At 40.0% G+C, this 20,414-nt stretch overlaps 1 protein-coding gene across 4 annotated transcripts in view; it reads left to right on the top strand.

The window, feature by feature from the left end:
* Window positions 1–20,414, top strand: part of nrip1b (nuclear receptor interacting protein 1b) — a 76,406-nt gene that overhangs the window by 29,121 nt on the left and 26,871 nt on the right. The window contains exon 1 of one of the 4 annotated variants that reach the window (XM_048180910.1): window positions 17,155–17,410. The exons of the other annotated variants lie outside the window; for them this stretch is intronic. The gene's annotated coding sequence lies outside the window, so the exon portion shown is untranslated. Of the gene's footprint in view, window positions 1–17,154; window positions 17,411–20,414 lie in introns of those variants that run through there. 4 annotated transcript variants of the gene reach the window in all.

Genomic DNA, 20,414 nt, shown 5'->3' with positions numbered 1-20,414 from the left:
TGGGTAAGCCGGCATGGGAGTAGGTCGCTCTAACAAGGAGGCTAAAGACTGCAGTCTCTCTGCACCTCTTAGAATCAGGGGAGTGAGGTTTACATGCACAGCTCTTACTGGCCTACGACAGTTACACTCACCCCCCTAAACCTCACTCCCTTCCGGGTCATGGCACCAATGTAACCCCTCCTGTTCGAACCGCCCACTCTAAGCAGAACTCAAACTCGGGTCCACCAGCACGGGAGTCCGCCCTGTAACAAGGAGGCCAAAAACCACAGTCTCTAGCGTCAGTTGATAGAGTGCCTCTTGAGATCAGGGGAGTAAGGTTTACATGCACAGCCTTAAACTAGGATATGCATACAGCTGACCACAAAACCTTGCAAAGCATACTCTATTTTATATTGTGTGTAAACACAGGTGGTTGACACATGCTCACTGGAAACGTTCCTCGTTGTCTAGTGTCTGTGCTGTGACTTTGCAGGAATGTCTTTGTACTCCTCTTTTAAACTGGAGTTGTGGTCTTTGTGGGTTTTAATGCATCCTTGTTTGATGTAACTGTGGTATTATGTAGTACTATGATTGAATCACCCTGGCTGACCCCAGCAGGTGGGGTTTGTCTGAAGATTAGATAAAACAGGCGCTGGCTTCCATATGGCACTGAGACTCACTAAAGATTAAATATGTTTACTTACCCTTGGACTAGGTAAGTCAAGGCAAATACATCCATATGACTTGGCCAGTGTATGGTCCCCAACATAATGACTAATTCATGATACTATTCCTCACAGGTGTTTATTAGATGGACTCAAATGTCACCATGTAGTTCCAGTCTGCGTCAGGATCGTTTCCGCTGGCCTTGTGCCACGCTGTAATCATACACTGCATAACTGATGTCTCAAAGCTGCTGAAACATCAGTATTTTCCAGCAGATGCAGAGGGTTTGTAGCTGTTACATGCATCAAAAGCAGCACACACCTGGCAGCGCGCTGCGGGATATTTCTCCTGGACGCAGGTCTGACTGCAGTAATGACACTGTGTGTGTGACTGTGGATCTGATGTGAGGCTGTGCAAATGCACAAGTGTCATGAGACTTGAACATTCACATCTCATGTGTAGTGATGGAAAATTGTCCCATTCATTTCATCAAAGGCTACATCTACATTAATCCAGAGACACTTGAAAACTGAGTTTTGATTTAAAAATACTCCTCATCCACATTAGCGTTTTCAATCATTTTCCAAAAGTTGCTCATTCACACTGAAACGTCTGAAAAAGTTTTCAAGTCATCTTTACAGATATTTCACAAGTCCGTCTGAATGGTTAATGGTAAAACAAACTTGGCTTGCTGTCCTCGAAGGAGGACCCCCCCTATAACAGTACTGCGTAGAGGGAGAATAAGAGAAATAGAGGAGGAGATGGGGAGGAGGAGGGATGCTGGAAGAATTGTTGCTGGGATGACGTAGTGACTGCTGCTTATACTGTCTACACTCGTAATGATGATTGACAGGACTGAATGTTTAGGTTCCTCCCGAACCTACATTTGGAACTACATGTAATACGAAGATTCTGCAAAGGAGCACTTATCCTATGCAAATATGTTCATGTAAATAGCAGGCACAACAATGCCGGTATAACTATAGATATCTATGGGTACAATGTGCATCACATGACCTAAACATGCGTCATAATTTTCAACTACCTCCATTTTCACCATCCAGACTACAACGCAAGAACAGCATTTTCAAATGTATCCACTTTGGAGACTTTTCAAAAAGCTAAATTTTCCTTGACTAAAATAATAACCTAGAATACTGTCTAACACTTGATGGCTGCTCTGTTAAGTCTTCGTCGTCAGTTAGGAATCTGGGTGTGCTCTTCGATACCAATCTTTCATTTGAAGGCCATGTTTCTAGCATCTGTAAAACTGCATTCTTCCATCTTAAAAATATATCTAAACTACGACATATGCTCTCAATGAAAAATGCAGAACAGTTAGTTCATGCGTTCATGACCTCAAGGCTAGATTACTGTAACGCTTTACTGGGTGGTTGTTCCTCCCGCTTGATAAATAAACTACAGCTTGTACAAAATGCAGCAGCTAGAGTTCTTACTAGAACTAGGAAGTATGACCATATTAGCCCAGTTCTGTCAACACTGCATTGGCGTCCTGTTAAACATCATATAGATTTTAAAATCTTGCTAATTACTTACAAAGCACTAAATAGTTTAGCTCCTCGGTACCTGAGCGAGCTCTTAAAGCATTATAGTCCTTCACGTTTATTGCGATCTCAGAATTCAGGCCAGCTGATAATACCTAGAATATTAAAATCAACCGCAGGCGGTATAGATCTGGCACCTAAACTCTGGAACAATCTTCCTAGCATTGTTCGGGAAGCAGACACACTCTGTCAGTTTAAATCTAGACTAAAAACGCATCTCTTTAACCTGGCATACACATAACACATTATCAATTTATATTTTCAAATCCGTTAAAGGATTATTAGGCTGCATAAATTAGGTCAGCCGGAACCGGGAACACTTCCTATAACACCAGATGTACTCGTTACATTGGAAGAAGAATGGCATCTACGCTAATATTAGTCTTTCTGTTTATCCCGAGGTTTACCGTAGTCAACCGGATCCAGGCCGTATCCAGGTGAGACCAAGGACCTGAACCTTGACACGACCACAACGCAGCCCTGAAGTATCAGCAGAGATCGAGTCAACTAGATCATCCACTGTGAAGGCCTCATCAACACAACAACCAGTAGCACAGTTCCTCAACAACCGTCCATACCGGCGTGATGAATACGATCCTCAACTGGATGGAACTGAAATAAATACTTTGAATGTTGCGATCCTATCGGACTTATGATAGCATCCTGAGTCGTAACAAAGCACTGTTCGCCAGAGGAGAACTGGCCCCCCGACTAAGCCTGGTATCTCTCAAGGTTTTTTTCTCCATTTTAACACCTATTTGCCACTTGTTTGCCACCTGATGTCACCTGTTGGAGTTTGGGTTCCTTGCCACTGTCGCCTTTGGCTTGCTTAGTTGGGGACACTTGACATTTGACTTGACATTTGATATTCAACAGTGCTTTGATCTGCCTGCATTGACACTATTCTTTAAGAGCTGCTGTGCAGCCAAAATAATGTACCAGTTATCAATGTAAAGCTGCTTTGACACAATCTACATTGTAAAAAGCGCTATATAAATAAAGGTGACTTGACTTGACTTGACAAAAACGCCATCTCAATGTGGACAGAAGGCAAAAACGGAGTGAAAAATATGTGTCTTCAAATAAAAACGTATTAGTGTGGACAAGGCTTTAGTTGACCAATAAAATCGGATCTGGGGAGGGGTTTGTGCTAAATTGGTTTTGGGGAAAATGAAGATAAATGGCATTAGAATGTATTTATTATACAGAATCAGATCATCCCAAATGGTTCTCTCTCTCATATGTAGATTTGGAAAATCTGATTCATTCTAGTGAATCGGTTCTTTCAGACTGTTTATTTAAGTGATTCACAAAAGTACTCACTGATTTAAATCAGTGTGGAACATTTTAGGTGTTCTTTTCCAAAGTGGAATATTTTATTTAATTTAGCTGTTATTACAATATTTTCACCTCAGTTATATACATGAACTTATATTCTAGTTTTTAAATTATATTTAGTGTAAATAAATACTGAATTGTGTTACTTAACAGTGGAAACTGTATGCATATGTAATTGTAAATTGGATAAGAATTTGAATTGAGGAAGCAATGTAGACTTTACAATTAGATTTTTAAAATAAAGTAGAATTAAAAGGAACTGATATTCATATACTGTAAGTATTTTTGTATAAAAAAAGCTACACTTAGCTTGACATCATTAGCTTGACAAAGCCTTGTTTGACAAAAAGCTATCATATGGCTATCATAAGTAATACTGACTTCAATTATGGGGTTTTAATGGTGCATTTGTTTGTGCTTTGCTGCTTGACAGAAGCCAGGCCACTATATGCTTTCATTGCATTCAAGCTGCATGAATATTCCTCAAAATTTCTCCCCGTGTTTCATGGAAGAAAGAAAATCACGCAGGCTTGCGGCGACATGAGGCTGAGTAAATGATGACAGAATTTTCATTTCTGGATGAACTATTCCTTTTAAAGGCTGAGGAGGAAGATAAATACAGTGAGACAGAGCGAGACAGTGAGAGAGGAGTGTGTGTGTGAGGGGCGGGTGAGATTTTCACAGTGTGAAGGACAAAGTTAGTGACCCGTAGATTATTCAGAGGAGATTGTGTTTCAGGGCCATCTGAAGGTCAGACTGAATATTTTATCTCTCTGCTCTCCATAATTTGCTTTCAGCAGTTGGAAACTGTTTAATCACAGACAGCCGCATAGAGGTCATCCTTACATCAACATTTGATCTGCAGCATAAATTATAGGGGAGCTACAAACTTCCTTTTTTAATAGCAAAATATTTGTAGAGGGCCAGATGTTGCTGACATTTTGCAACTGTTTTGCAACCTGACATATTTTATATATTAAAAAAAAACTCTGCACATGGACTTTTCAGTAGAGACTGTAATTGTTTGCCGGACGCAGATAACAGTGGGGCAATGAGGGGTCAAAAAGGTCGCTTTCACACTATGAACGGTCACGGCTGCTATTGACTGGAGCGCAAGGTTGATGTGACTCATTTAAACTCCATTTGTATTTGTCCGGTCGATGCATTCCACCTCACTTCTTTTATTTAATCTATGATATTTACCTAGAATATTCATATTTTCAATATATCTATGCACATATGATGACATTCAAACACATACACACACCAAAAGCAATATATGTCACTGATATCACAGTGTCATGGAAATGTATTTGTGTAGCAGTGTAGTCAGCAGTCATTGATCTGCAGTGCCGTATGCTGAGATTTCCCCGGAGTGGACTGCCTGTGAGCGTCTCAGAGGGATGAGAAATACGTCTGGATCTGCAGTGCTGTCCAAGTGCACTAGTATCACCGTATCTACACTGAAAGTAAATGATATGACACATCAAAACTAGAATGCATCCATTAAGGGACTGTATCACATGGGCTCAGTTCTGGGTAGTAACTGATTATATGTAATCTGGATTACGTAATCAGATTACACTTGTAATTAGATATTAAATTTTAAAATATAGACTACAGTTACTTTTTATTGATTACATTACATATTATTCACACATGGCAGTAAATCATTTATCGGCTCAAAATAAGATATTTTGATATCATTCGACTGGATGGAATCATAGTCTTAAGATAAAAAATCAAGGTTGTGCTCATTATATACTATGCGATTTTCTGTGATATTTGTCCACTCTGACTGACACTCTATTGTCGACTCATCAAGACTGCGAATAGGGGCAAAAATCTGAGCAAAAGTTGTGTATTGTATTCCAACCTTAAGGAGATGATATACAGTGGGTACGGAAAGTATTCAAACCCCCTTAAATTTTTCACTCTTTGTTATATTGCAGCCATTTGCTAAAATCATTTAAGTTCATTTTTTTTTTCTCATTAATGTACACACAGCACCCCATATTGACAGAAAAACACAGAATTGTTGACATTTTTGCAGAAAAACTGAAATGCAGTATCACATGATCCTAAGTATTCAGACCCTTTGCTGTGACACTCATATATTTAACTCAGGTGCTGTCCATTTCTTCTGATCATCCTTGAGATGGTTCTACACCTTCATTTGAGTCCAGCTGTGTTTGATTATACTGATTGGACTTGATTAGGAAAGCCACACACCTGTCTATATAAGACCTTACAGCTCACAGTGCATGTCAGAGCAAATGAGAATCATGAGGTCAAAGGAACTACCTGAAGAGCTCAGAGACAGAATTGTGGCAAAGCACAGATCTGGCCAAGGTTACAAAAAAATGTCTGCTGCACTTAAGGTTCCTAAGAGCACAGTGGCCTCCATAATCCTTAAATGGAAGACGTTTGGGACGACCAGAACCCTTCCTAGAGCTGGCCGTCCGGCCAAACTGAGCTATCGGGGGAGAAGAGCCTTGGTGAGAGAAGTAAAGAAGAACACAAAGATCACTGTGGCTGAGCTCCAGAGATGCAGTCGGGAGATGGGAGAAAGTTGTAGAAAGTCAACCATCACTGCAGCCCTCCACCAGTCGGGGCTTTATGGCAGAGTGGCCCGACGGAAGCCTCTCCTCAGTGCAAGACACATGAAAGCCCGCATGGAGTTTGCCAAGATGGTGAGAAATAAGATTCTCTGGTCTGATGAGACCAAGATAGAACTTTTTGGCCTTAATTCTAAGCGGCATGTGTGAAAACCAGGCACTGCTCATCACCTGTCCAATACAGTCCCAACAGTGAAGCATGGTGGTGGCAGCATCATGCTGTGGGGTGTTTTTCAGCTGCAGGGACAGGACGACTGGTTGCAATCGAGGGAAAGATGAATGCGGCCAAGTACAGGGATATCCTGGATGAAAACCTTCTCCAGAGTGCTCAGGACCTCAGACTGGGGCGAAGGTTTACCTTCCAACAAGACAATGACCCTAAGCACACAGCTAAAATAATGAAGTAGTGGCTTCACAACAACTCCGTGACTGTTCTTGAATGGCCCAGCCAGAGTCCTGACTTAAACCCAATTGAGCATCTCTGGAGAGACCTAAAAATGGCTGTCCACCAACGTTTACCATCCAACCTGACAGAACTAGAAAGGATCTGCAAGGAGGAATGGCAGAGGATCCCCAAATCCAGGTGTGAAAAACTTGTTGCATCTTTCCCAAAAAGACTCATGGCTGTATTAGATCAAAAGGGTGCTTCTACTAAATACTGAGAAAAAGGGTCTGAATACTTAGGACCATGTGATATTTCTAAATCTGCAATTAATAAATCTGCAAAAATGTCAACAATTCTGTGTTTTTCTGTCAATATGGGGTGCTGTGTGTACATTAATGAGGAAAAAAAATGAACTTAAATGATTTTAGCAAATGGCTGCAATATAACAAAGAGTGAAAAATTTAAGGGGGTCTGAATACTTTCCGTACCCACTGTATTTGACAAAACAGTATATGGGCATGCATAAAGTCTTTTATATATTTATATTTTTTATATGTATTAAAAATATAAATAAAACATGCAATGCGATCCAGCGTTCTAATTTTGTTGGATCGCATTGCTTGTTTTCCACATTGACACGTGTGAGAGAGAATGATAATGTGAGTATGTGTGAAAAACAGAGAGAGAGACAGGGTTGTTGTGGACTGCAGACTCCCCCCTTGAACAGGGAGTTTTATCTCTACTACGTACGGCCTGTTAAAACAGCCTCAGACTGTTCCATGCTGCTCTGATAATGAGCAAACAGGGGCAATTGAATGTCAATGCCCCCGTGGGAACAGAGGAAATGTGCCCGGGGGGGCCATGGCCGCTCTCCCCCTCCTCCCCCTGAGCGACCGGTCTAGAGTGGGAGAGAGAGGCAGTGTAACCTTGCGGAGTTGTCTTTTTGTCCTCTGATCAGCTCACTGGGTGAGGGGGGGTCTCGCTGACAGTTGAGTTTCCCCCACAGGTGGGCCTCATGCAAACAATGCAGATTGGGCTGTTTTAAAGTCAAAGACTGCTTTTGACCTTCGAGAACTTAATTAGGATGTGACCTTTGGGTGTACTTATCATTATAGACGTTTGTTGATATTTCATCTCTCTCAATTTGGTTAAAAATATAGAAATGTCAAAGGAATGATTCAATGATAAATGTAAATTCTGTCACTTTTTATTCACCCATGTCATTCCAAAACCTGAATGCTGTTTGTGCAGTTTTCGTTGTAGAATAAAATAGCTGCATCCGAAAACTGAAAAATGGAGAACACGTTCCAAGGTAGGAAGGCATCAAGGCATGTCAGAATCCAAAGTTAGCTTCACTTCCTGTCTCTCGAGATACCTTCATCTGATCGATTTTTGAAGGCAGCATAGATGTATCCTTAGCTGCCTTTGATATCCCACAATCCTGTGCTTTCCAGTCTGTGACAGTTGAGCTAGAAAAAAAAAAATGCATCTGAAAGTTGCGGTTGGTGGTCAGTTTGTGTGTAAATACACGTTTTTGACTATTGTTTTCCACTTTTGATGTAATTTCTAGCAAGAAATTACTATTGTAGTACTTAAACATTTGCTTAGTTATCACTAAAGCTTGCTCTAGTTTGCTGTAGATCATTAAACCGTTATGTCATTGCGTGTCCTGATGAAAAAAAACAGCATATGTTGGTTAGGTATGTTTTGAAGTATGGCAACTGGTTTGAGCCGGTTTATTCTGGTCTTTAGTTGGTCATGAGCTGGTTTAATCTGGTCTTTAGCTGATTATAAGTTGGTCCTGAGCTTGAGCTAGTTGCGTAGGACCAGCTTAGGACCAGCACTTGACCAACTTAGGACCAACTAACGTCAAAGTATCGTTAAGTTGTTTACCAAGACCTTATTTTACTCATAAACTGAAAAAAACCCTTACAAAAACCCATAGGAAAATCTTGAGGGAACCATTGGCGAATTAGTCTTCCAGGTTTTGACGTCATCCCTGCCACATTTCCTCTGTTTTTACTTTTAGATTACCTTAACCATTATCTAACGCTCACTTAGTTAATCTTTACTAATACTTTACTAAAACACTAATAATTTAATAATACTGTTAAATGTAATCTTAAATTAAATATCCATTTTCATGTTGTTTTCATGTTCATGTTTTATTTTAATATATTTAGACAAAATTGTATTATTTTATTTTATTTCTTAAGATTTATATATAATATTAGTATATAATATTATTTTTATCTTATACTATAACATAAAATCACATGGTGATGGAAAAAATGTGAGATGGGAGGAAAAATTATGTCGATTCTTTTGCATTCCCCACAAAACTTTTGCATTGCCCCAACAAGAAAATTTGCATTCGCTTACAAAACTTTTGTGTTCTTTCCGAGAACAGTAGTTTGTATGCCCACCACGTGCTTGTGTGCATGCTTGACAACATCGGGTCATGCTCCTAATGAGATGACGGAGGGTGTCCTGGGGTGTTTCCTCCCAGATCTGGACCAGGGCATCACTGAGCTCCTGGACAGTCTGAGGTGCAACCTGGCGGCGTCGGATGGACCGCAACATAATGTCCCAGAGGTGTTCTATTGGATTTAGGTCAGGCGAGCGTGGGAGTCTGGTGTTCATTGGCAAATGCCAATCAAGCTCCAGAGTGCTGGGCAGTGAGCAAAGGGCCCACTAGAGGATGTCGGGCCCTCAGGCCACCCTCATGATTGTTTGGTCAGAGACATTCACACCAGTGGCCTGCTGGAGGTCATTTTGTAGGGCTCTGGCAGTGCTCATCCTGTTCCTCCTTGCACAAAGGAGCAGATACCGGTCCTGCTGATGGGTTAAGGACCTTCTATGGCCCTGTCCAGCTCTCCTAGAGTAACTGACTGTCTCCTGGAATATCCTCCATGCTCTGCTCTTGAAACTGTGCTGGGAGACACAGCAAACCTTCTGGCAATGGCACGTATTGATGTGCCATCCTGGAGGAGTTGGACTGCCTGTCCAACCTCTTTAGGGTCCAGGTATCGCCTCATGCTACCAGTAGTGACACTGACCCTAGCCAAATGCAAAACTAGTGAAAAACAGCCAGAAAAGACACCAAAGCAGCTGAAACTGATTAACAACCCCCTCTGCTACTTAACGGACCAGATCAATATCCCAGGAGTTTAACTGACTTGATGCTATTCTCTGATTAAAAAGTGTTCCTTTTAATTTTTTTTTTTTGAGCAGTGTATTTGATGCACTGATGCAACCACCATATAGGATTTGAAAGCTACAGTGGAGTTCAGTCATAGCTCTATCAAATGGCTTCAGACTTGGAAAATTTCATAAGTCGTATGAAATCTCTTGAGGGTGAGTAAATATTGACATAGGTTACATTTTTGGGTAGAAAAGTAGAAACCTCCATACAGAGTTCCTTCTGTTTCATCCACAGTGGAAACTGAGGTCTGTAACACATGTCCTAAACACAAACACGATCCCCTATCAACTACAACATCAGCAATCTGACACGAACGAGGATGACAAGAGGTTCAATAACTCGATCCTTTTAACGCTCTGTAATAAAATCTCACCCAACTGTGTCACTTAGAAAGCCGATACACTGGCTTTTATAATGTGTTTATCTCAATCTGAAAAGATTCTGATGCACAACAAAGTCCACAAGGAAAAGTAGAAAAGACCAGCCTACAAAAAGAAAAAAGAAAAAAATATCGGTGGCATCTCCAGAGAACGGCGTGTTAAGTTAGAAACAAGGCCAGATGCAACATGACAGGAAAGATGTCAGAGCTTGTTTGTCACCTGATGAGAACCATGTCTCGGTGTCAGTAACAACTCAGACGCATGCGATGCCTCCTCCGAGAAAAAGGGATTGCAGTAGGAAAAAAGATCAGAGCAAAAGAATAACAACGACAGAGAGTGCTGTGATGGCACATTCAAATCTCACGGCTGCCTGGAAATGTTTTTACAAGGGGCTCTGTCCTTTCCATCTGATAGTCAAATGAGGCAGAAGAAAAGCAAAGCAGCCCCTCCCAGACCACTCTCTCGCTCTCGCTCTCGCTCGTATCCAGGGATTAACCAAAGACCACAAAGTAGGTCAAGAAGACACGCTCAGAAAGCGCGAGGAAGGATAGACCGCAAACCATCTCTCTGTGACAGGCCGGGACTTGTCCTTCTGCTAGATTTCGCCGCATTTACTCACACGTACGCACATCAGCGGCAACCTAGATTTCAAATTTGAGCAAAGACACAGAAGTGACAGCCAAAGTGTTTGAGAGCCTGCGAATGTAGGTTAAATGCTGAAGATGTAAAGAGGGACATCTAGAGTAAATACTCTCTTCCCCGTCAGTCACCGGGGAGCTTTTAAACTTATTTATTCATGAAACGACAAGCTCAAATCACTCATCAATTTTGATTAACGCAGGGAACGTCGTTTCGGAAACCATTTTTTATGGCATGAATGCACCAGAGACGCTCTTCAGAGACGTTCTTGTCTCTCTCGCCTCAGACTTTTTGTGTCTTTGAGCCTCAGGGAGCGAAAAAGACTAGGAAAAAAAGGATGAAACTGCCTCCCACCTCTTTCTGACACATATCATGGAGATATCAAGAGGCTAACGGGTGCTCAGACGGACTTTGAACCCCTGCGAGTGTAACACTCGCTTTAATACCTGCGATGATCAGTCGCTGAGCGCTCTGAAAGCTTCCTGTTCAAGATATAATCCTGTGAGGGCTATTTATAGACGTATATTTGGAGCCCTGCAAAAACAGAATATTAAATCTTATGCCTTCATGCCTGTCTGATTATTTCTGAATACATCTTTATCTAGGTCATGACTTTGGGTGCTGTGGTGATCACCTGTGTCATTTACTCTCAGTTTAAAGGAATGGTTTTCATAAAGCCTAATTCAAGTTGTGTTTTTTATTTATCTTTTTTTTTTTTTTTGTACATTTTACCATGCCAGATTGCGTATACTTTTGCATTGATTAATTAATTAAATTATTTATTTTAATGTTTTGCATTTTGTATCCTGGTTCATGTTACTTTTTTTTTTACTACAATGCCAGATTTTTTTTTGTTTTCGTAGTTTTGCTTGTAACATAACTGGATAATAATTTTAATTAATTCATTCATTCATTGGGTTTTCATTTTTTTTAGTATCTTAATTGCTTTTACACCTTCAGTCATGCATTGTTTTAACATTTCCATTATTTCCCCAAAAAAAAAAGAAAAAGAAAAAAGGGTAATTTAAAGTGGTTTCCATCTGCATTTAATTTCTTTATGAACCACTCAGTAAAGGATGTTTATAGGGATTCAAAGTGGAGAAAATGTGAGGAAAGTTTAAAAGCGCAAGATTTAAGTGTAATCCAATGAAATGATTCTATAAATGTGACCTGTGCTGGCAAAATGAGTCGCAAAATTTACAAATTTTACAAATAAGTTATATAAAGTCTATAAAAAAATTCAAAACGATGCATGATTTGTTAGAATCAGAGAACAAATGACTAAGCTACACCTGTTTGAAGTTGATAGAGTCAGCAAAGTCAATTTTGAGAAATATCAAGGTAAAGTTTTTTTGAAGGTTCCGAAACAAAATCACCTAGAAATCATACCTTAAAATCCCTGTTAATAATAATAATTAATTTGGCACACACCTAGTCAAAACCAAATATCTATAGGAAAATTATCATTTGACCATTTGCCAAAATCAATTAAGCTCATTTTATTTCCTCATTAATGTACACACAGCACCCCATATTGACAGAAAAACACAGAATTGTTGACATTTTTGCAGATTTATTAAAAAAGAAAAACTGAAATATCACATGGTCCTAAGTATTCAGACCCTTTGCTGTGACACTCATATATTTAACTCAGGTGCTGTCCATTTCTTCTGATCATCCTTGAGATGGTTCTACACATTCATTCACAGTCCAGCTGTGTTTGATTATACTGATTGGACTTGATTAGGAAAGCCACACACCTGTCTATATAAGACCTTACAGCTCACAGTGCATGTCAGAGCAAATGAGAATCATGAGGTCAAAGGAACTGCCTGAAGAGCTCAGAGACAGAATTGTGGCGAGGCACAGATCTGGCCATGGTTACAAAAAAAATTCTGCTGCACTTAAGATTCCTAAGAGCACAGTGGCCTCCATAATCCTTAAATGGAAGACGTTTGGGACGACCAGAACCCTTCCTAGAGCTGGCCGTCCGGCCAAACTGAGCTATCGGGGGAGAAGAGCCTTGGTGAGAGAAGTAAAGAAGAACCCAAAGATTACTGTGGCTGAGCTCCAGAGATGCAGTCGGGAGATGGGAGAAAGTTGTAGAAAGTCAACCATCACTGCAGCCCTCCACCAATCGGGGCTTTATGGCAGAGTGGCCCGACGGAAGCCTCTCCTCAGTGCAAGACACATGAAAGCCCGCATGGAGTTTGCTAAAAAAACACCTGAAGGACTCCAAGATGGTGAGAAATAAGATTCTCTGGTCTGATGAGACCAAGATAGAACTTTTTGGCATTAATTCTAAGCGGTATGTGTGGAAAAAACCAGGCACTGCTCATCACCTGTCCAATACAGTCCCAACAGTGAAGCATGGTGGTGGCAGCATCATGCTGTGGGGTGTTTTTCAGCTGCAGGGGCAGGACGACTGGTTGCAATCGAGGAAAAGATGAATGCGGCCAAGTACAGGGATATCCTGGATGAAAACCTTCTCCAGAGTGCTCAGGACCTCAGACTGGGCCGAAGGTTTACCTTCCAACAAGACAATGACCCTAAGCACACAGCTAAAAAAAATGAAGGAGTGGCTTCACAACAACTCCATGACTGTTCTTAATTGGCCCAGCCAGAGCCCTGACTTAAACCCAATTGAGCATCTCTGGAGAGACCTAAAAATGGCTGTCCACCAACGTTTACCATCCAACCTGACAGAACTGGAGAGGATCTGCAAGGAGGAATGGCAGAGGATCCCCAAATCCAGGTGTGAAAAACTTGTTGCATCTTTCCCAAAAAGACTCATGGCTGTATTAGATCAAAAGGGTGCTTCTACTAAATACTGAGCAAAGGGTCTGAATACTTAGGACCATGTGATATTTCTAAATCTGCAATTAATAAATCTGCAAAAATGTCAACAATTCTGTGTTTTTCTTTCAATATGGTGTGCTGTGTGTACATTAATGAGGAAAAAAAATGAACTTAAATGATTTTAGCAAATGGCTGCAATATAACAAAGAGTGAAAAATTTAAGGGGGTCTGAATACTTTCCGTACCCACTGTATATTCAATATTTTCAATATTTTGAAAGACTGTAGTTCTGTTTATATGTGTATATCGGGATTGCGCACTGTCTAAGGCGTCTTTGTGTGCACACTTCGGATCTGTCAGCACGAGTAAGATCAATTTGTTTACATCAGCATGAGTTTGAAAATCACATTTCATTGGTTCAGACTCATGCCATCAAACATTTGCTATGATTATTCACAAAGTTGGAATGCTGCGCTGTACAACGATATCCAAATTTGTGCTGAGGTGAAGCGCAAGTGGTGAAGCAAACAGAGAAAAATGGCATTTTTCATGGACAACGAAAAGGTACCCCTCTCAGAAAACGTACAAATAAAGATACTTTTAGATGTTTAATTGCTATTTGAAGCATTTGGATCGCTAGATGAGGGCTTAATAAACTCATTTTTGTGAAAACTTCAAATTTGACCAAAATCGACATTTTTGATCGAAATTAGCCCGTGCGCATTCCGACTCATTTTAAATCAAGTGAACAAATTGCAAAAATTAAGGTAAAATATATACAAAGTTCTGTCATGAAATGGCATAGGTCCTTAACTCAATCTGCTTGCAATCACATCACTCTCTATAGGGACAGCTGATTGGTTCCTGCTGTATCTGTACCCAATGAGCTCACTGCTCAACCTTCAAATACTTACTCAGCATTTGCTGTTGCAGTTGCAGTGCACTTTCAGAAACCCTCCACCTTCCCCAGCTCCACCTGTATAGATCTGCTATGGGTAATTGATGTATGTTATATTGTACAGCAGCAGCATGTCTTACTTGCTCACAGCAGCGTGTCGTGTATGTTTTGGCAGTAGGAAGTCCTGTACTTGTTCTGCAGCAGCAGCAATAACAGCAGCAGTGTAGCAGATCTATTCCACCAACACCAAACATATCAACATTGTCATATCCATTACCATGCCAAACGCTCCAAGAGTTGTCATGTTCATTCAAATTCATGTTTCAATAGTTTGATTCCAGTGTTGTAGTCAGAATCTTATTTGAATAGGTGTATAATGAAAGCTTCCTAGGGAGAAACTTGACACTTGTTTATTTTACTTCTCAGCTTCTTGACTTTTTGCTGCCATTCTTCCACCCAATTTGTTTAGCACAAACTGTTTTGTACAATTCTAAGAGAGAAAATTTGTTTCTGCTGACATTCGAACTGCTGTTCCAAATACCTTCCAAATTCACTCCTAAGTGTGTTTACAGTGCCTGCCTTCTTACATTTCTGAATACAAAGGTAATTTAAGGGTTCAAGAGGTTGACGCCTGTAATGTTTCTGGGAGAGAGTTTCTGAACTTTGTCTAACAAAATGTATTCATGTGCATTTGAACAGTGAGGTCTTGCTGCCAGCATGCTCATTTCCCCTTGTTGCCTCATCTCGAGTCATATCTTTTGCTCTCGCTGGTCTCTCTTCCTCTCTGGCCACCAGATACACAGAGGTTAATGCATGGATGGGGCCAGAGGTCAAAGGTTAATGCCCTCTGACACAGCGGCCTCTTCCCCTTGAGACAGTCAGGCGTCTGAGTTCAAATGCCCTGGGCACCCTGCTGGACCTGTGGAACCAGAGAATAAACCTGCCCAGCATTTCAATGACAGCAAAGAACAAATTGCATATAAGGCCATTGTACACTAAGACTGTATTATATACTTCATTCAGTCTGAGACACCTGTTTCAATTCAAATGTTTAGAATAACTGAGATTTTGTAATGTTTTTAAAAGAAATCTCTTATGCTCATCAAGGCTTCATTTATTTAATCAAAAATACAGTAAAAACAGCAATACATTATTGCAATTTAAGAGAACTATTTTCTATCTTAATATATTTTAAAATGTAATTTATTCCTGTGATGCTAAGCTAAATTCTCAGCATAGTCTTCAGTGTCACATGATCCTTCAGAAATCATTCTAATATGCTGATTTGGCTGTCAAATTGTTTTTTTCTTATTATCAATGTTGAAGACATTGTGCTGCTTAATGTTTTCATGGAAACTGATATATTTTTCAGGATTCTATGATTAAAATTGTAAAAGAACAGTGTATATTTGAAATAGAGCTCTTTTGTAACAATTTGTAATTATCTTTACTGTCACTTTTGATCAATTTAATGCATCCTTGATCAATAAAAGTTTTAATTTCTTTTCTTTTTTTCTAAATCTTACCACAAACTGTAGTGTGTTATGGTTTCCACAAAAATATTAAGCAGCAAAAAATTCTCAGCATTGACAGTAATAATAAATGTTTCTTCAGCAGCAAATCAGAATAATTTCTGAAGGATCATGTGACATTGAAGACTGGAGTAATGATGCTGAAAATTCAGCTTTGATCACAGGAATAAATTACATTTTAAATTATATTTAAACAGAAAACAGTTGTTTTAAACTGTAATATTATTGTACGATATTACTGTTTTTATTGACATTAAACATTAAAAAAATGAATTATTCCAAACTTTCGACTGGTAGTGTATTTGAGTGAGTATCTCTGCCTTTTGTGTGGCATCTTGGCAAATCTGGCATGTTTTGAGACATTGAGATCTCTTCAGAAATTCAAGTGGCAATCTTTTGATATTACTAGTCTCCATCCACTCTCCATTCCTTCTCATTGCTGTCTAGGAGAAACAACTGAGATAAAGCAATTTCATTGGTGACTTTTCTGTAATATGGGTTACAGAAGAATATATTGGGGAGGATGGAGGCCAAAGTATGACTGGAAAAAATCATACTTAAACACACGTGTCTCTGTTCTGAGGTCAAAGGTTGAAGTTCCATGAACCATGGTTCTGTGAAAAGCTTTGGAACACAGGTCACCGACTCGAGATGGTGAAGGAATGAAGGGCGGATATTGTATCTCCATTCATGTGGCATTTGGGGTCAAAGTTCAAAGATGAAAGGTCCCCTAAGTTCAAAGGTCAACTTGGTGAGATAGCACTGAAATTGCTGATCCGGCGTGTTTGCGAGATCCAGGAACTTGTAGTTGAATCGTACTCATAAAAATGCAGTCAACAGTGCATAAAAAAATGCATTTTATAACAATTTTCATTGGCGGAGAAGCAATATTCAACCTGAGTGGCCAATTTAAAATCCACACAATACATTAACTTATTGTTATTGATCATTCAGTTGAGATTGCTTGTACAATAACACTTTTGGTTCTGTGATATACCATTTGTGCATTGATTTATTATGTCAAATAAGTCGCAATATAAATGTTTATCCATTTTGCTTATAGAATACGGTATTATCAGAAGCCATAAAGGCTCTCCTTTCCTCAGATTACTCCAGATTATTAAGGGTGAGAGGTGAGTTGACGCACGGTCTCCTTGTGCGCGCGCACGCACGTACACACAAAGCGCCTCCTGTAGCTTTAAGCTGCGCTCACTCAGTCAGGGAGGGCACGAGAGAGCAGGAGGAGGAGTGTGAACATTGCGGGGATTCCGAGAATATACAGTTCAGACTCAGACCCGACAGTCGGTGCGGGAGCCCGATGAGTTTTTGGACTCTACTTCCATTTGGCGCGTTTCACGGCGCACGTCTGCGCGCAGGAAACGCTCACGCTCGGATAGCGGAATCAGGTATGTGTGTAGAGACGACTCGATGCCCGCCCAGCAGCTGGAACGACTCCGCTGCATATGACTGTGATGTTTGCTGTATGTTTATTGTGATCCTAGGAGGTGCTGAAAGAAAACCCGACGCGTACGGAATGTGAGACGCCGTTCACACGGGACACGTTCTTGCGTTTTAAACAGGACATTGTGGTCTCGAGACAACCTTTTTTAAAAGTTGAACAGTTTTTAACTTGACTCGGCGTCTTAAAAACGTAACAACGAGACCAAAGACGCAAGAACGTGTGCTGTGTGAATAGCAATGGTCGCTCCTGTCATTTAGTTTCCATTTTGTTTCTCTGTTACAGTCAGCGCGATGTTACCGCTTCATTTATCTGCTGCTTTATTATTCGTAGACATACAGGGTTAAGAATATGTTATTTATATTTCTCTTTTCCCAAGCCAAATCTATTTATGGTATAGTAGCTATAATGTAAGATTATGTAAGGCTATCTATCTATCTATCTATCTATCTATGACGTTTTGTCTTGGCTATTGAAGTGTCTGACAGAAGGTTATTTAATGCTGTTTGTTATACTTAAGAGCTGTCATTTAATAGTCATAAAGTCATTAATACTCTAGGTTAATCTCTTCAGGACAAGATCTCACCTGCTAAGTAAACTTGTCAGGGTTTTTTTTTTTTTTTTTTTTAAGATGACAGGCACAGATTTTGGACTTTGCATTGTTTATAGTTTCATAAGGTTTCCTGTGGCTTCAGCCAATATAAATTGGACTAAAGAGGTCAAGGGTTGAAGTTTAAAGGTTGTCAGAGATCATAGTTTGGCTTCAGTGTTGGTTCATGTGGCTTTCTTCGCTAAAAGAAAAGACCAAAGTTACAGAAAAGCTCACATTTGTCATAGTTTCTGCAAACAGCATAGATGTAACACATAGGTATAGTGGATTGAGAAACAAGTTGGTAGCGTATCTTCCATTTTCTCATAGCATTAGTTAATTTAAATATTTCACTCTCATCTCCTTGAGAAAATGTGTCTCTTTATTATGATATGTACATCACTGTCTCTTCATCAAACATTTGTAGACATCTGAAGAGATGGGAGAGAATCAGGCTGACAGCATTATGCGGCTTCTTTAAGATTGATACTGACTTGTAGTGATGTTATCGTTGCTAGAGAAATGAAAACGAACACATGGCGACCTAATTTCTCAGAGGGGATGTCAATAAAATGAACTGAGAGTGGTTAAAACAGTGCTGGGTCATCGTCACCTTAAAATACCATCCTCCTAAACTTCAACATCAACAGTGAGATGTCTGTCCGCTAGATCTTTCAGACTATCGCATGTTTTTTAGGTTTAACAAAAGAGTGATTATCAGAATGTGGCATTTTTCAGAGCACACATACTTAGCAATACTGAAGCACATGGTTTTGCTCATGCAAACATAAACTTGCTGGTGTAACGTGTCGTAAATCCATAGAAGCCACGGGCGCTTTACACTCATTAACAGGTCAGTTGACAGCTCAGGGACACAGTGGTTGCATGTTTGTTCCTTGTGTAATGAATCTTCTTGTATACAGGGTATATCAGTGATAATAGGTGGCCTGGAGATCAACAAGCACTGGTGCTGTTTATATGAGAGGTTTTGTACACCAAAAGAAAGGCGCTGTAGGTGTAAGACCAGGAGTTGAAACGCTGAGATTGTTTGAAATACAGGGCACAGGTTCTTCTCCCCTCAGCCTTGAGACAGAGGCAGGGCTTTCATTTATAGAAATGGATAGATTTTTTTGCTGATTGATTTACTGTAAACGATTTATAGTTTGCTGAATTTGCGGTGGAGGTTTGCTGGGAGATGCAACTCCGATAAACTGAGCTTCACCACACATTAGAACAATAGCAGTGACCTCAACACACCTACCAATCAACTAATCAATGCAGTTTTAAATACTAAATTGTACACTTCACCGCCCCTTCCCTGTTAGTATGTATTTCATATACATTTTGGCCAATAAATTAGATTATGGGCCAATAAATGAAGTTAACACACTAAGGCCTGGTTTCACAGACAAAGTTAGTTCAATTACAACATTTAAGTAGCTTTTATAAACTTATGATTTCACTTTTTAAACTTTAGTTAGTGTTGCTGCTTGAGCATTAACAACATCTGCAAAGTTACAATACTCAAAGTTCAATGCAAAGGGAGATATTTTCTTTTACAGAAATCGCTTTTTAGGGACTACAACAAAAGGCAGGTAGGGACTACAATGAGCTTCTACCTGGGTTAGTGACATCATGAACCCCAAAATTTACATAAACCCTGACCCCAGGAACACGCAAAAAAAGGGGTGAGGTCATGTTGGGCTGCTTTAGGGAAGAGGAAGAGTTTTTGTAGTAGAGTGTTGTACGCCGGACTGCTTCACAAATGAGGGTCAATTCAACGCTGGATTTACACAAAAGATTAACATGACGGCACATGCTAGTCGATGAGTTGAATCAACTCCACAGCAACTACATACATTTATCCACTAACCATTCAGAAATGTCCAGATATATTCTAAAAGTTGTAACTTCTTCCTGAGTCTCTCCATCAGTGTCCGACTCCGGTTTGAACAATGTAAGGCTGAACACCGTTACTGACAATCCTCATTTTGGCTGCGTGAGATTCTCCAGCTTTGTTGTTGTTGAACAACCGAAATGAGAGCTGTTAAAGCTCCACCCTCTTTTGGAAAATGGGCCAGTAACAGCAGCTAATTTGCATTTAAATTTGGACTATCACTAGGCTTAAGCCTTGTCTGTGAAACCGGGTGTTAATACTATTCTTAGGTCCACCTAAATAATGGAGAAAATGATACAAATTTGCATATGCTGTCTAATTCTGGCTATAACTAGATTTTGCTTTGCTGCCATTAGTAGTTAGCCATCAACGTTTCGCAAAGAGCGGTGGATGGAAAGCATGTAGGCCAGTTGTAAATGTGATTTGGCCTCTAAAATGGACAAATGCTGATCATGAGAAACATGA

The sequence above is a fragment of the Megalobrama amblycephala genome, linkage group LG2, assembly GCF_018812025.1.
Source record: "Megalobrama amblycephala isolate DHTTF-2021 linkage group LG2, ASM1881202v1, whole genome shotgun sequence".
NCBI classification, from domain to species: domain Eukaryota; kingdom Metazoa; phylum Chordata; class Actinopteri; order Cypriniformes; family Xenocyprididae; genus Megalobrama; species Megalobrama amblycephala.
This window is presented reverse-complemented; position numbering and strand designations above follow the sequence as displayed.